General features: G+C 30.8%; 1 long non-coding RNA gene across 1 annotated transcript; it reads left to right on the top strand.

The window, feature by feature from the left end:
• Window positions 1-3,015: 3,015 nt before the first annotated feature.
• Window positions 3,016-8,049, top strand: LOC129348200 (uncharacterized). Its single transcript, XR_008600672.1, has 2 exons — window positions 3,016-5,586; window positions 6,494-8,049. It is a non-coding gene; the product is annotated as an uncharacterized LOC129348200 (long non-coding RNA).
• Window positions 8,050-17,632: the final 9,583 nt, after the last annotated feature.

The raw sequence follows: 17,632 nt of genomic DNA on the forward strand, positions 1-17,632 counted from the left end.
TTTTAGAGACCAAAAAAGTTCTTGATTAATCAAAAGAACGATCAGAAATGGAAATGATCATCAGTTGCTGTCTTTTCCTGCAGCTTTTATTTAATATTATTAAGAGACTGATCTGTATTTATGCCCAAAATTAAAGTGAGAAGTTAAATCAGGTTGATTTGCATCTTCATCGCCAAAATAAAAGCATTACGGCTCAGTAGTTTCCATTAATTGTGGACTGTAATGTTAATTTTTATATCATTTTTATGTGAATCAAACCCTACTTTTTAGTCCATTTTTCTACAAAATATTGTTAATATGCTAGATTTATGTTTTATTTTTAACAAATTTATAAACGTAAAGCTGCATTAATCCATATTTTTATATTAACAAAGCATCAAATGATCATGTCTGATGTGAGGAAAAAAAAAGATACCTGCACATCCCTTCAGCTCTGCTGTGAAACTGTTGAATTAATCTGCAGATATTTTGGTATTTTTAGCATCTTCCAGCTGATTTCTGGTGTTTTTCGGCCTCCAGCGTCTCTGTTTGGCTTCATTGTGTCTCCAGCAGCAGGAGGCGGCAGCTGATCTCCGATAAACTCTCTGAACTCCGACTGTCCTGCTGCAGAACGATGGATTTTAAAAGATAGAAATGAGGAATTAGCAGAGAAAGACACAAATTGACCAGAACAGCATGTAAAATTATCAAAAAGACACACAAAGTGGGCATGAAACAGTTTTTAAAAATCACCATAAAGAGACAATAAAATGACCGCAGAGAGGCAAAAACTACCTTAAAGAGACAATAACTGACTGTAGAGACAAAAATGATCATAAAGAGACAAAAAAAATACCACAAACAGACAAAAATTACCAGAATGAGACAGTAAATAACCATAAAGAGACAATAAATGATTGTAAAGAGACAAAAATTACCATAAAGAAACAAAAAATTATCATAAAGAGACAATAAATGACTGTAAAGAGACAAAAATTACCATAAAGAGACAAAAAATGACCGTAAAGAACCAGAAAAATGACAGTAAAAAGACAATAAATGACTGTCAGGAAACAAAAAATTACTGTAAAGAGACAAAAAAATTACCATAAAGAGACAAAAAATGACCGTAAACAGACAAAAAACAACCAGAATATGCGAAATTATTACAAAGACACACAAACTGGGCACAAAATGATTTTAAAAAATGACCGTAAAGAGACACAAAACAACCAGAACATCTAAAATGACGGTAAAGACACATACAGTGAGCATAAAACAATAAAAACTGACTGTAAAGAGACAAGAAATAAAGTAAAAAATGTGTATTGTGAGGACTGTAAGGAGAATTCCAGCATAAATACGTGATGAAGGCAGCAGCTGGTCCTGAACCTGCAGGAGAGAAGCTCAGAGTTTCCTGCTGCAGCTCAGAAACACTAAATTCAACCATCAGCTGATGGAAGAACGCTGTGTTCTCATGTTTCTGCTGCATAGATTCACCTTTAAATGATGAACATCTGCAGAGAAGTGATTAAATATGATTTTAGAGTTAATATTTCTCATCTAAACACCTTTAAATCTGTCGTCTATGCAGCTGATTAAACAACTTTTACTCTTTTAATCATTAAAATGCTTCACTTTTTGCGTTTTCGTCAGTTTTTTTGAACTCTCAGACTCTGAATGTGTTTTTATTCCATCGTCTTCTCTCTGTCAGATTTATTTTCCAGCTAATGCCCTGTAGGTTCAATGTCTAGAACATGAGCAGCTGCAAATTACAAGACAAGACCTGCAGGAAAAACCTTTAAATTAAAGGGAAAAGTTCCTTTTCAATAGAAAAATTTTACATGTTCAGTAATAATTCATAAACTGATGTCAGTTTTCTCCTTTTAGAGTAAGAAATGTATGTATATTCATGCCTAAAATTAAAATGAGAAGTTAAATCATGTTGATTTACATCTTCAGTGCTAAAATAAATGTATCATGAATCAAAATGATCATAAAGACACACAAAGTGAGCATAAAACTATAAAAAATTACTGAAAAGAGACAAAAATGACTAAAAAGACACAAAAAATGACCGTAGAGACAGAAAATGACCATAAAGAGACAAAAAATTATCATAAAGAGACAAAAAATGACCATAAAGAGACAAAAATTATCATAAAGAGACAAAAATGACCATAAAGAGACAAAAATGACCATAAAGATGGAAAAATTACCATAAAGAGGCAAAAAATGACTGTAGAGACACACAAAACAGCCAGAACATGTAAAATTATCATGAAGACGCATAAAGTGAGAGTAAAATAAATAAATAAATAAATAAATAGACAAAAACACTTCAGAAAAACACCTGCAGGAAAAAAAATCTTTTAATTAAATGGGTAAATGGGTAAACACTCAGGACAAATATTCTATGTTTTTCTTGAGAACATAAATATTAGAAGCTCTTCCTTCATAAAACAGTTGCAAATAATCATAATTTTCATTTTCTGATAATTTATTGAGTAATAATGAAGTATTTTAAGCGACAAAATGTCTGAAAATAGTGAAAAACATTAACCTCAATCCAAAAAACTAACATGTTTTGTTGTAATATATTCAATTTATCGTCATAAATGAGGAAATAAACCAGAAAATATTCATGTTTGATCTCTAAAATATTAGAAAACAATGAAAATGTGGAAAATTATGTCTTAAAATATCTTGTTTTGTCCAAATATATTCAGTTTATTGTCATAGAGGAGGAAAGAAACCAGAAAAAAATGGATGTTTAAGGAGCTGGAATCACAGAATTTACATTACACAAATGATTGTAAATAGTGAAAATTATATAAACATGCAAAAACATTTATTTTCTTTAATTATATCCTATTTATGAAGCTGCAATCACAGAATTTATATTACATGCATTATGGTAAATGGGGGAAAAGATAGAAACATGCAAAAACATTTATTTTCATTCATTGTTTCCTAAATTAGGTCTAAAAAAAATGTCAAAATATTGTGAAAAATGACCAAAATATCTAAGATGACCTCCTCAAATATCTCGCTTTGTCCAAAGATATTCAGTTTACTGTCATAGAGGAGGAAAGAAACCAGAAAATATTCACATTTATGAAGCTGCAACCTGTTTTTTGAACCTGTTCTTACTACAGTTTAATAAGAAAAGTCAGAATGATGGTGCTAAAGATTGAAATGAACTCAGTTTTTACTGTAATTGGTTCTAAAACTGAATGCATTCATAGTGATTGGGAGAAATCAGCAGAAGATAATTTACATTTGGGCGCCATCTGCTGGCTGAGACTGAATCTGAACTGGTTTTAAACGGGATGCTGCCACAAAATGACCACGAAATGACCACGAAATGACCACGAAATGACCACAGATTAAAAATGACGACGTGATAAAAACCGACCACAGACAGAAGAAACCGACTAAAACTACATGAAAAATGACAACAAGCAGTTATCAGGAGACTGAAAACGTGTTGCTGTCGGTAGCTTAAGAGTTTGGGGAGTTTTATTTATCCTTTTATTGAGCCCAGATGTTTGTTGTCTTATAATCCTCCCTGAATCCTTCACATCCCATAATACTGCTTTAAACTCAGGAATGTAAAGTCACATGGAAATAAACTACCAGAGTAAAAGTGTTTGAATTTGAATCTTGTAATTTGAAGTTGAATTCTCAAAATTAATTATTGCAATATATTATTAAATTGAATCTCGTTATTTGGATTTTAATCTCTCAGTTTGAATAAATCAACAAAAATTAGAATTTAAATCTTGTAATTTGAACTTCTCTACTTGGGTAAAAACCTGGGCAAAAGTTTGAACATTAATGTTGTCAATTTGAACGTTGTCAAAAAATTACTGTAAAGAGACAAAAATGACCATAAAGAGACAAAAAATAACTGTAAAGACACAAAAATGACTTTAGAGCAGGGGCGATTCTAGCATCAGAGGTTTAGTGTGCTGAGCAGTGTTGCCAATTGGCGACTTTCTCACTAAATCTGGCGACTTTCCAAAGCCTCCTGGTGACTTTTTTGTCAAAAGCAACTAGCGACAAATCTAACGACTTTTTCTGGCGTTTTGGAGACTCTGACATCAGTGCCACCCCCCTCCCCCGTGATCTGATTGGCCACTCCGTGTGCCCCCCCAAAATTTTCATTGGAAATTTACATTACTGAAACTCCGATTTCCGACGGTCCTGAACGCAACTTCGTTGTCCGACTGCAACTAATTGCACCAATGACGTTAGTTTGATCTTTTGATTGCATTTCGTTTGGATTTGAAGAAGCTTTGAAGACGTTTCCTGATGCCGGAGGAGAAGACGAGCAGCTTTGGACCTTTGCGGTAAGAAGACTATGGCCGTTTCTCAGTAGGTAACTGTCCGGACTTACGTTCTGACGTACTCGTGAAACGTCATCATGGAGACTGCATCGGACCAGACTAGTGGCATGAGATATGAATGAGTTAATAGGACACGCCTATAGATATGAATCAGTAGATAGGACACGCCTGTAGATATGAATCAGTAGATAGGACACGCCTGTAGATATGAATCAGTAGATAGGACACGCCTGTAGATATGAATCAGTAGATAGGACACGCCCATAGATATGAATCAATAGATAGGCCACGCCCCTTTGAGCTGCGTGCTACAGCGAGGCTAAGCTAATGGGGGCAAAGTTTCAGTGCATTCCATTGATGTAGACGGCGTGAAAACGTAAACAACAAGTATGCCGTCTCACTGTGCTACATACAATTACACACTACGTCGTACGATTGAGACAAGGAAACTTGGAATGACTTTTCATAGGTAAGAATAGTTTTTGGCTCTTTTTTCATTATGAAATCTTGTTGAGAGCTTCCAGTCTATGAGAGCTAACTAGTTAGCCACTAGCAAAACGCTAAGGCGAGCTAGCAGCTTGACAACCTAATACCAGACGATTAATAGTAGCTGTAGTATAGTTGTACAAGCAGTAGTAGTAATACTAAAAGTACAAGCAGCAGTAGTAGTATAAACAGCTGTTAGAGTCGTAGAAGTAGTATCAGCATTTGTAATAATATTACAAGTTGTAGTAGCAGTGCCAGTATCAGCAGCAGCTAATGTACTACCAATACTACTAGTAGTAGTCACATTGCTATTACAACTACCAATACTACCAATAGTAGTTATGAAGCCTAACTCATGTATATCCAGATTACCATCTATGTTCTTCCTCCAAACCCATTTTATGATTGGGATTACAGGCAGTTCTTTAGGACTGCTCTCAAATAATTGAAATGTTACTAAACAAGGTTATACTTATCAAATTAAATAGCTCTGGTCTCCAGTATATTGGCGAATTCGGTTCTTTGTACTTAATTTATTAGCATGATTTCTTTTTAATATGTTGTGTACAGACTTACTTACTTCTCTGTCTACTTTACTTACTCCATGTAGGTTTCCCAGAGACTATGGGTTGAGGAGGAATTGGAAGTTTGTCGGCTTAGACCTGGTGTCATTCCATCAGTGTTAAACTTCTCGGCTCATCTTTGAAGAGTACGTGCCAGAAAGACCACGACCAAGCAGCCTTGAGATCTTAGACAGCGTCTCCCTGAGGTGGGTGTCAACCGTGTTCACTGTCAGGTCTGTGGTAATCCCGTCAAAAAACAAAACAGAAAAAAATCTAGATTATAAATCAACATGTAACCAAAGCACTCTGTGTATAACGCCATAGTATAGGATGTTGTTCAGAAAATGTCAAAATATAGTATGCTTTACTCAAGAATAACATAGTATGGCCTGTAGTTCATAGTACAGCATGTTGGCAAAAAAAAAAAAACATAGATTATTATGTGGTTCAAAAAGTGCAAAATAATAGGATGTTGCCTAAAATTGTCATGTATGATATGTGGTTCAAAAAATGTCATAGTGCAGTATATTGTCAAAATAGTATGTTATTCAAGAAAACATCAGAGTATAATATGTCGTCTAAAAAATGCCATAGAATAATATTTCATTGCAAAGTAAAAGTATAGTAATTTTTAAAACTGTTCAAATTCTTATATGTTGCTAAAAAACTAAAACAAAAAAAAATCATAGTAATATGTCAATTAAAAACGTCATAGTATAGCATGTGGTTCTAAAAACATCAAAGAAAAGCCTTTAGTCCACAAAATGTTGTTTTGTCCCGGCTGTCTGAAGGAGGTGAGGAGCAACACAAAAACAGTCCAAACGCTGGTTTCCAGAGGGTTAGACGAGTATTTATTTGAAAGAGTAAGTTTACAACAACACAACATGTGAGGGGGTTAAAAGCAAATGGGTGTTAGTAAAATAAAAATAAACAGAACTAAAAGTGAACTTCATGTTGACATTGATGGACATTCCAACCAGGAACAAAGTAAAAGATAAACAATACAAAAAAACTCTTCCTGTTCACCTCTTAAAACCCAAAAACACACCTCAGTAGCTCCCTAAACTAAAACTACCAATGGGTTCCCTGTTTTCCTTTCTGAATAATTCAAAGGTCTCTCTCTATCTCCCCACACATCCACCAACCACTGGAACACATCTCCAAAGTTCTGCTGGACCAGCTCAGCTTCCCCTCAGAAGAAGTGCTGCCACCTGCCAGATGAAGGAGCCTTTTGAGAGGCAGCTGGCATCGTGATTGGACTGTACTTTGGTCTGTTCCAGTCCAGCTTCAGCTCCAGAGACGGCAGGCGGGACGAGTCAACGGAGGCCTGGTGGACGAAGACATGCAGCTGAGTACAATCCAGAAAACAACAGAGGAGGAGGAAACAAACGTAGTAGTATAGTAGAAAATATACATCGTAGATTGTACAAATAACAAGTCAAAGGAAAGAGACATACACTGTAGAATTGTAGTAATTGTGGGCTGATTGATTTACTGATTATTGGTATTTGATTTTTTACTGGTAATAAATACATTTACTTTGGCTCTGAACCTTTATCTACCTGTGGTCGCTCTGTCTTATGGAGTGATTTGATTGGTTATACGTCACGAATAAAACTCCTTTAACATCTGTAAACAAAACAAAAACATATCAACAAAGTTTTCTGTTAGAGTTTGTGTTCTTCTAAGTTTAACTCCAAGATTTTAAATACTTTCATTTACTGCAAATGAATATCTACTCCAAATGTCTCACTAATAATCATTATCAGCCTTAAAAACCCACAAAACACCCCTCTATACTGGACAACACTTAGTACAGTCCGGTTCCCCCTTCTATAAATCTGCTTGGAATCTTCCACTTCCTGTTTGTCAAAGTGGCCTTCTACCTGGACAGGTTTTGTTGGAGCTCATGCAACAAACATTTTGGGTAACTGCACTTTAATATGGATGGATGACACTGAATTAGAGTCTGTTTTAATGAGACTGAGTTAAGATGTGTAGCTCTGTCATTAAATAGGAAATTATTTCTCAGAATTCACAGAGAAAAGTCTGAAATGTTTGCTAGGTTAGCGTCCCACATGTTCTTTGGCTCAGCTAAAGCTAACTCTCTCCAACTTCTGGATCTCTTGAGTTGCTTGTTGTTAAAATATCTTGCTAGAGGTGCTGAAGCTCAGAAAGTCTGAGATGTTTGTTCAAAATAAGCTCATTCTAAAGTCTTATCTGAACTGTCCTCTTTTGTTTGAACTTTCCCTAAACTTAGGAGTTAATGACAGAGCAGCACATCCAGACTCAGTCTCATTTATGTAGAGATTAAACTTCAGTGTCATTCATTGATGTTAAAGTGCAGTTTTTCAAATGTTTGTTGCACATGCTCCCGACCAAACCAGTCCAGGTGGAAGACGATGTGAAGAGAAAGCTCCAGAGGATTAATATCACACATTTACGTTGGAAATAAATGTCCTTTAATTAGACATTGTCATGCAAAAGTTGGATTTCCCTTTAATGATGTTCAAATCTTTGTTGAGTGTTTTGTTGATGTTGTTTTCTAAATGTTTTTTGACACTCTGCCCCAAAGATTAAAACCTTTTACGGCTCACAAGCTGCAACAATTCACACATTATCAACTATCTTTCTGACTAAACTAAGATAAAAAGTGAAAAACTGCCTGATTCCTGCATCATGAATGTAAATCTTTTTGGTTTTTATGACAGTAAACTGAATATATTTGGGTTTAACATTTTATAAACCAAAACAAGAAATGAATTAGTGGAGAAAACAATCAACAGATTAATGGACAAAGAAAATGTGTTTTCCAACATATATGTCTGAATTACTCCAACATTACAAGATACATACAATTTTGATTCAATTTTATTTATATAACGCCAATTACAGGTCAAACTGTCTCAAGATGCTTTATTTTTATATTTTTTTGTCATATTTAAAATATGACAAAGTAAGAAATTTAAAGCTCTTGACTAATCCAATTTATTATTTGTTTTTTAAGAGACTAATGGACAATTAAAATAACTTTCTCCACTAAAACTAATAAACATGAGGTCAAATAGAAGGAAGAGTTTTAAATACTGCAGTCCCACGACGACAAGAATAAAGTTTGTCAACAAAAACTAAATCTGCAGGTGGATTCCATTAAAGTCCTAATAAATGATAATAAAGTGTGATACTAAAGGTTTGTGGTGCTAAAAATGTTCAAGTAAAGATATGAAGTTGAACATCTGGATGGAGGTTGATAAAAATTGACCTCCCTTCATTTCTGTGGAGCGACTCCATGGATTTTACGGATGGTGGTTAAAGACCTGCTCTTCTAGTGGTCTTCCTTCTAGTCGCTGTAAAAAGTCAGTCCATCCTGGCCGACTTCAACACCTCTTCATGACAACTTGTTCTGCCTCTGACCTGGTGGAAACTCCAGAAACTGGGGAAAACCTGTGGAGACTCGAAGAACTCGTGGAGACTCGAAGAACTCGTGGGGCGGGGGAAGGTGTGGTGGGTGGTGGGGGGAGGTGGGGGAGTAGAGGGGGGAGGCCGCCACCCACCTCCCCGCCTACTCTCCGCCCTGACTCCACCCAGACTCCGCCTTGGCTCCACCCATGTGGTCACTTGAGGAACTACGATGTCAAAGGGACGACGAATTTATTTCTTTGTATCTGATCTGTAGCTCAGTGAGTTAAGGATTTGCCTATGGAGCTGCAGGTCGCTGGTTCAAGACCAGACACTTCTTAAATTTTCTCAAAATCCTGACAAAGACAAAGAAAGAAAGAGGTCTGTGGCCGGTCTCGAACCTGCGACCTTCCACTTGGTAGTCCTCTTCTTATCCTCCTGAGCTATTCGCTCAGATACAAATTCTTCTTTTTTTTGCGCATTTATCATCTATTTTTTGTCATTTTCGAGTTTTTTTTTTAACTCGAGTCTCGACTCGACCGTTTTTCTCAGGAGGTTGGACTTCAGCCTTTGTGCTGGAGGGTTGAACCCTCAGTTCCAAGACTTTCCAAAGCCTCCAGACCTCCCGAGTCCTCAGGACCTGAGCTTTCACACAGTCTGAGGGCTGAAACTTTCTAAGTCCAACAGTAGTTCTCTGTTAGTTTGAACCTTCAGACAGTCCAAGGACTGATATCTTCTAAGTTCCTGAGTACTTCTCTGTTAGTTTGAACCTTTAGACAGTCTGAGGACTGATATCTTCTAAGTTCCTGAGTAGTTCTCTGTTAGTTTGAACCTTCAGACAGTCCAAGGACTGATATCTTCTAAGTTCCTGAGTAGTTCTCTGTTAGTTTGAACCCTCAGACAGTCTGAGGACTGAAGTTTTAAAAGTTTCTCAGTACTTCTCTGTTAGTTTGAACTTTCTGGTTAACAGAAGCCTTAAAACTTGTGACCATGAGTCTTGATTTCACATTTAGATCATCCATCTGAGTTCTTCTCAGACCTTCACCTGTGTGTTTATTAGAAATCCTCAACAAACTTTGATTCTCTTTACTGAACAGTAAAGTTTGTGGAGATCAGAAGGTAACATTAGTTTGATCAATGCCTTCAACTACTAGTAGACTTTATCTGGAAAGCAGTTTTCTGAAATGAGTTCTTAGTAAATCTGTCCACAATCAAACCAAGAACATAGAAAAAGGAAATGTTTGAAGAAACAACTTGATGTTTTCATTTCAGACTAGAAAACGCTTGAAGACCTTTATCTGTTTTTGCTCTTTTTGATCCTTTTATTGTCTCTTCTGTTTAATTTGATCTTCTAAAGTTTAACTGGTGTCTTTTCAAATGTTTTGTCTTTAGTTTGATTCTTCTTAAATGTTTCGTTTTGCTCTTTTCTCACCTTTCATTCTTTTCTAATGTCTGATTTGATTTCCAAATGTTTTGTCTTTTTAATGTTTAATTGTTGTTTTTTCAAATGTTTTATTGGCTTGTTTGAAAAATTTCCTTTTCTTTCCCAATGTTTAATTTTTCGATTAAATCTTTGTCAAGGTTTTTCTTTTTAAATGTTTTACCACCGTTTAATGTTTAATTTTCTTTTTAAATGCTTCACTGGATTTTCTGTTTAATTCCTATTTAAAGTTTTATTGTCTTTAAGATTTAATTTTCTTATTAAACATTTAATTTTTTAATTAAATGTTTTGTCTTTTTAAATGTTTAATAATTGAATTAAATGTTTAGTATTTTTTTAAATGTTTAATATTCTTGTTTAATTGTATTTTTTAAATGTTTAATTATCTCAAATATTTAATCTTTAATTTTTAATATTTTTGTTTAATTTCATAATTACATGTTTTGTATCTTCTGTTTAATTATCCAATTAAATATTTTGTCTGTTTAATATAATTTAATTGTATTTAATGTTTAATTTTCTTTCTTAAAGTTATATTGTGTTAAAGGTTTTTTGCTTTGATTGCTTTTTAAATGTAGTTTATTGCTTTAATCTTTTTTTCTATCAAGATTTTAACCCCAAACTTAAAAATGAAACAAACCTTTAAATCACAGAGAAAATAATTCTGTTGTCACAATCATGAGTTAGTCAATTATTCAGTTTATCAATTCAACTTTATTTGTTTAGCACCTTTCACACAGATGACAAAACTAAACAAGCAAAGAGAAAAAAACTATGATTAAAACTCAAAAACATACTTTAAAGAAAGATTTAACATGGTAATAAAATATGTTGTGTCCAGGGGATGGAGGGAGTTTATTGAAGTCTTCTTGGGCTCACATGGGAAATCATTTAAAATATAAACTTGATATTCAGACTAAGGAAACTGCAGAGTGACAGAAGAACCAACAATATCTCCTGTTTTCTCCTTTAATGAGTCGACTCTTCTTGTGCTTTCAGACCAAAGAACTACAGACTCTTCACAACCTGCTCAAACTCTTGGTACAGGACCTCACTACACGGGTCAAGAAGGTTTCTGTCTCATTTCTACTCTGAAGCTCACCTTCTCCTGCTCAAACTGCTGACAAATGTTTCTGCTGCTCTAAAGTCTGGTCTCCAGAACTTCCTAAAAACTCTCAAAGTCTCTTCTGCTGCAGGTTGCTTTGTAGAACTGTTCCAGAAAACCTCACTAAACCACATGGAGGGGCCTCAAGATAGTCGTCCAAATGAAACCTTACAAAAACCAAACTAGCACAACCCAAACGCTAAAGTCTCCTGCAGCCTACCAGAGAACCTCTGAGAACAGAGAATCAGGACAGGAACTCTTACCTTCTGGACAACCAACGCTGGTTCTCAAACAAGAATACAGAATGTGTCTGACCAAAAACCTCTGAAGACTCACTACAGCCAAGATAAAGACACAACTCAGCTGCACCAAATCCACTAATCACTGCACACATTAGCACCATGTACTAACTGTGGCCAAAGAACCACATTTACCAAGACAACTATCCAGTACAAAGCCCTAAAACACACCAAGAAACACATTAAAGATGATTTTACTGCTGGAAGCTGCAAGCCAACGCCTAAAGAACAAACTAAAGCAATGGAGCCAAACCCAGTTCAGTGGTGAACAGAAGCAGAGGAAATGTTTGTCTGCAGCTAAACAAAGCAGGAAGACACTGAGCTGCTCAGGTGTTCCTGATAACACCAAGCAGCCACCTGGACAGCCAATAGGAACACAGCTTACTGGAAGTCCAGAGGGCTGGGTTAGTGAAGTAAATTTAGTTTAAAGTTGAAGCAGAAAGTTAACAAAGAAAGTTGAAAACCACCTTCTGATACCTGAAATCTCTGAGTTTTCACACAAAGAACACCTGAACATGTCAAATTGGTTCCATAGTAGGATGACGTATTTATTTCTTTCCATCTGATCTGTAGCTCAGTGAGTTAAGGATTTGCCTTTCGGGTTGCAGGTTGCTGGTTCAAGACCAGGCCCTTCTTTTTTTTTTTTTTTTTTTTTTTTTAAAATCATCATTTTTTTATTGAGAAAATCACAGTATACTTAAAGCATGTACATTGAACAGTACAATGTAACCATAACTGGTGATCTTCTGTAACTTTGTTAACATCACACGTTCTGACCCAACTCCCCATCCTCCCTCCCTCAGTCCCACCCCCCCATCCTCCCTCCCTTTATCCCCCTGCCATCAACAAGCTACAGTACATATACATGTCATGCAACTACATTATCACAAAACATATAAATGGCAGTTACATAACACTTCATTCTGAGAGTATTTTTCCAAGATCTTCTATCAGTTGTGACCACAGTTCAGTTGTATTAGATGCTGCATTGTTAATCCTTGCAGCAGATAATTCCATATAAGCAATGTCCAGAAAACAGTGACGCCAGTGAGTGAATGATACATCATTAGTTTTCCATCTTTGAGCAATGATCTTTTTGGCCCCCGTGAGACCTGCCAGCCAGATTTTACGCATCTTTCCATGAAGCAATATTTGAGAGTCATCATCCAAAACGTGTACAGCGGGATCCATTGGTAGAGGGACTCCTGTTAATGTACTAAGGCAGTTCACCACCTTCATCCAGAGCTCCTGAATTGCTGGGCATTCCCATACAACATGAATAAAGGAGCCTAAAGTTCCCGGGAGACAGTAAGGGCAGTAGGGATCAGGTGCTGCCCCCATTCTATGCCTCACCAATGGAGTTAAATATGCTCTATGGCAATACTTCAGATGTATATAGCGATGATTAGAATTTTTGGAAGCTCTTTCGATATTGCACCAAATTAATTGACAGTCTGGTTTAAATGTGTCTGTTGAAATGTCTTGTTCCCATGTTTTCATCCCCACAGAGGGCACCACACTTTGTTTCAGCAATTGATCATAAAAAAAAGACACTATCCTTTTGGGGGCATCTAGTAACAGCTTAGAAATGGGGTGATCCTTCAGTTCCGATCCCCAGGGAACCCCATAGGCTTTACATGCAGATCTTATTCTGAGGTAGAAGAATAAAGAGTGTTTATCAATGTTATATAAGACCAGACCCTTCTTAAATTTTTATCAAAATCCTGACAAAGAAAGAAAAGGCCAGTGGCAGGTCTTGAACCTGCAACCTTCCAGTTGGTAGTCTGTCTTCTTATCCCCTGAGCTACTGACTCAGATACTAATTTGTTGTTTAATATCATTCTTGTTTAAAAAGTATTTTTTTTAAATGTTTAATATCATTCTTGTTTAAAATGTGTTTTTTTTAAATGTTTAATTATCTGAAATATTTTCTCTGTAATTTGTAATAATTGTATTTTAAAAATTTTGTTTAATATCATACTTACATGTTTTGTATCGTGTTTAATTTTCTAATTCAATATTTTGGCAGTTTAATGAAATTAAACATTTAATACAATTAACTGACATTAAACTGCCAAAATATTGAATTAGAAAATTAAACACGATACAAAACATGTAAGTATGATATTAAACAAAATTTTTAAAATACAATTATTACAAATTACAGAGAAAATATTTCAGATAATTAAACATTAAAAAAAAAACACGTTTTGAACAAGAATGATATTAAACATTCAAAAAAAATACTTTTTAAACAAGAATGATATTAAACATTTTAAAAAATACTTTTTAAACAAGAATAATATTAAACATTTAAAAAAATAATTTTTAAACAAGAATGATATTAAACATTTAAAAAAACAATTTTTAAACAAGAATGATATTAAACATTTTAAAAAATACTTTTTAAACAACAATAATATTAAACATTTTAAAAAATACTTTTTAAACAACAATAATATTAAACATTTAAAAAAATACTTTTTAAACAAGAATGATATTAAACATTTAAAAAATACTTTTTAAACAAGAATGATATTAAACATTTAAAAAATACTTTTTAAACAAGAATGATATTAAACATTTAAAAAAATACTTTTAAACAAGAATAATATTAAACATTAAAAAAAACACTTTTTAAACAAGAATGAAATTAAACATTTAATACAATTAACTGACATTAAACTGCCAAAATATTGAATTAGAAAATTAAACACGATACAAAACATGTAAGTATGATATTAAACAAAATTTTTAAAATACAATTATTACAAATTACAGAGAAAATATTTCAGATAATTAAACATTTAAAAAAAAACACCTTTTAAACAAGAATGATATTAAACATTTAAAAAAATACTTTTTAAACAAGAATGGTATTAAACATTTAAAAAAATACTTTTTAAACAAGAATAATATTAAACATTTTAAAAAAATACTTTTTAAACAAGAATGATATTAAACATTTAAAAGCACCACCTTTTAAACAAGAATGATATTAAACATTTAAAAAAAATACTTTTTAAACAAGAATGATATTAAACATTTAAAAAATACTTTTTAAACAAGAATGATATTAAACATTTAAAAAATACTTTTTAAACAAGAATGATATTAAACATTTAAAAAAAACTTTTAAACAAGAATAATATTAAACATTAAAAAAACACTTTTTAAACAAGAATGAAATTAAACATTTAATACAATTAACTGACATTAAACTGCCAAAATATTGAATTAGAAAATTAAACACGATACAAAACATGTAAGTATAATATTAAACAAAATTTTTAAAATACAATTATTACAAATTACAGAGAAAATACTTCAGATAATTAAACATTTAAAAAAAACCACCTTTTAAACAAGAATGATATTAAACATTTAAAAAAATACTTTTTAAACAAGAATGATATTAAACATTTTTAAAAAATACTTTTTAAACAAGAATAATATTAAACATTTAAAAAAAATGCTTTTTAAACAAGAATGATATTAAACATTTAAAGAAATACTTTTTAAACAACAATAATATGAAATAATAAAAAAAAACACCTTTTAAACAAGAATGATATTAAACATTAAAAAAATACTTTTTAAACAAGAATGATATTAAACATTTAAAAAATACTTTTTAAACAAGAATATATTAAACATTTAAAGAAATACTTTTTAAACAACAATAATATGAAATAATTAAAAAGAAACACCTTTTAAACAAGAATGATATTAAACATTTAAAAAATACTTTTTAAACAAGAATGATATTAAACATTTAAAAAATACTTTTTAAACAAGAATGATATTAAACATTTAAAAAAATACTTTTAAACAAGAATAATATTAAACATAAAAAAACCACTTTTTAAACAAGAATGAAATTAAACATTTAATACAATTAACTGACATTAAACTGCCAAAATATTGAATTAGAAAATTAAACACGATACAAAACATGTAAGTATGACATTAAACAAAATTTTTAAAATACAATTATTACAAATTACAGAGAAAATACTTCAGATAATTAAACATTTAAAAAAAACCACCTTTTAAACAAGAATGATATTAAACATTTAAAAAAATACTTTTTAAACAAGAATGATATTAAACATTTAAAAAATACTTTTTAAACAAGAATAATATTAAACATTTAAAAAATACTTTTTAAACAAGAATAATATTAAACATTTAAAAAAAATACTTTTTAAACAAGAATGATATTAAACATTTTAAAAAACACTTTTTAAACAAGAATGATATTAAACATTTAAAAAAATACTTTTTAAACAACAATAATATGAAACATTTAAAAAAAACACCTTTTAAACAAGAATGATATTAAACATTTAAAAAAATACTTTTTAAACAAGAATGATATTAAACATTTAAAAAATACTTTTTAAACAAGAATAATATTAAACATTTAAAAAAATACTTTTTAAACAAGAATGATATTAAACATTTAAAAAAATACTTTTAAACAAGAATAATATGAAACATTTAAAAAAAACACCTTTTAAACAAGAATGATATTAAACATTTTAAAAAATACTTTTTAAACAAGAATGATATTAAACATTTAAAAAAATACTTTTAAACCAGAATGATATTAAACATTTAAAAAATACTTTTTAAACAAGAATAATATTAAACATTTTTAAAAAATACTTTTTAAACAAGAATGATATTAAACATTTAAAAAATACTTTTTAAACAAGAATAATATTAAACATTTAAAAAAATACTTTTTAAACAAGAATGATATTAAATATTTAAAAAAATACTTTTAAACAAGAATAATATTAAACATTTAAAAAAAATACTTTTTAAACAAGAATGATATTAAACATTTAAAAAAACACTTTTTAAACAACACTAATATTAGACATTTTAAAAAATACTTTTTAAACAATGATATTAAACATTAAAAAAATACTTTTTAAACAAGAATGATATTAAACATTTTTAAAAAATACTTTTTAAACAAGAATGATATTAAACATTTAAAAAAATACTTTTTAAACAAGAATGATATTAAACATTTAAAAAAATACTTTTTAAACAACAATAATATGAAACATTTAAAAAAAACACCTTTTAAACAAGAATGATATTAAACATTTAAAAAATACTTTTTAAACAAGAATAATATTAAACATTTAAAAAAATACTTTTTAAACAAGAATGATATTAAACATTTAAAAAAATACTTTTAAACAAGAATAATATTAAACATTTTAAAAAACACTTTTTAAACAAGAATGATATTAAACATTTAAAAAAATACTTTTTAAACAACAATAATATGAAACATTTAAAAAAACACCTTTTAAACAAGAATGATATTAAACATTTTAAAAAATACTTTTTAAACAAGAATGATATTAAACATTTAAAAAAATACTTTTAAACAAGAATGATATTAAACATTTTTAAAAAATACTTTTTAAACAAGAATGATATTAAACATTTAAAAAATACTTTTTAAACAAGAATAATATTAAACATTTAAAAAAAATACTTTTTAAACAAGAATGATATTAAATATTTTAAAAAATACTTTTAAACAAGAATAATATTAAACATTTTTAAAAAATACTTTTTAAACAAGAATGATATTAAACATTTAAAAAAACACTTTTTAAACAACACTAATATTAGACATTTTAAAAAATACTTTTTAAACAATGATATTAAACATTAAAAAAATACTTTTTAAACAAGAATGATATTAAACATTTTTAAAAAATACTTTTTAAACAAGAATGATATTAAACATTTAAAAAAATACTTTTTAAACAAGAATGATATTAAACATTTAAAAAAATACTTTTTAAACAACAATAATATGAAACATTTAAAAAAAACACCTTTTAAACAAGAATGATATTAAACATTTAAAAAAATACTTTTTAAACAAGAATGATATTAAACATTTAAAAAAATACTTTTTAAACAAGAATAATATTAAACATTTTAAAAAAATACTTTTTAAACAAGAATGA

The sequence above is a fragment of the Amphiprion ocellaris genome, chromosome 3 (genome assembly GCF_022539595.1).
Source record: "Amphiprion ocellaris isolate individual 3 ecotype Okinawa chromosome 3, ASM2253959v1, whole genome shotgun sequence".
Lineage (NCBI taxonomy): Eukaryota > Metazoa > Chordata > Actinopteri > Pomacentridae > Amphiprion > Amphiprion ocellaris.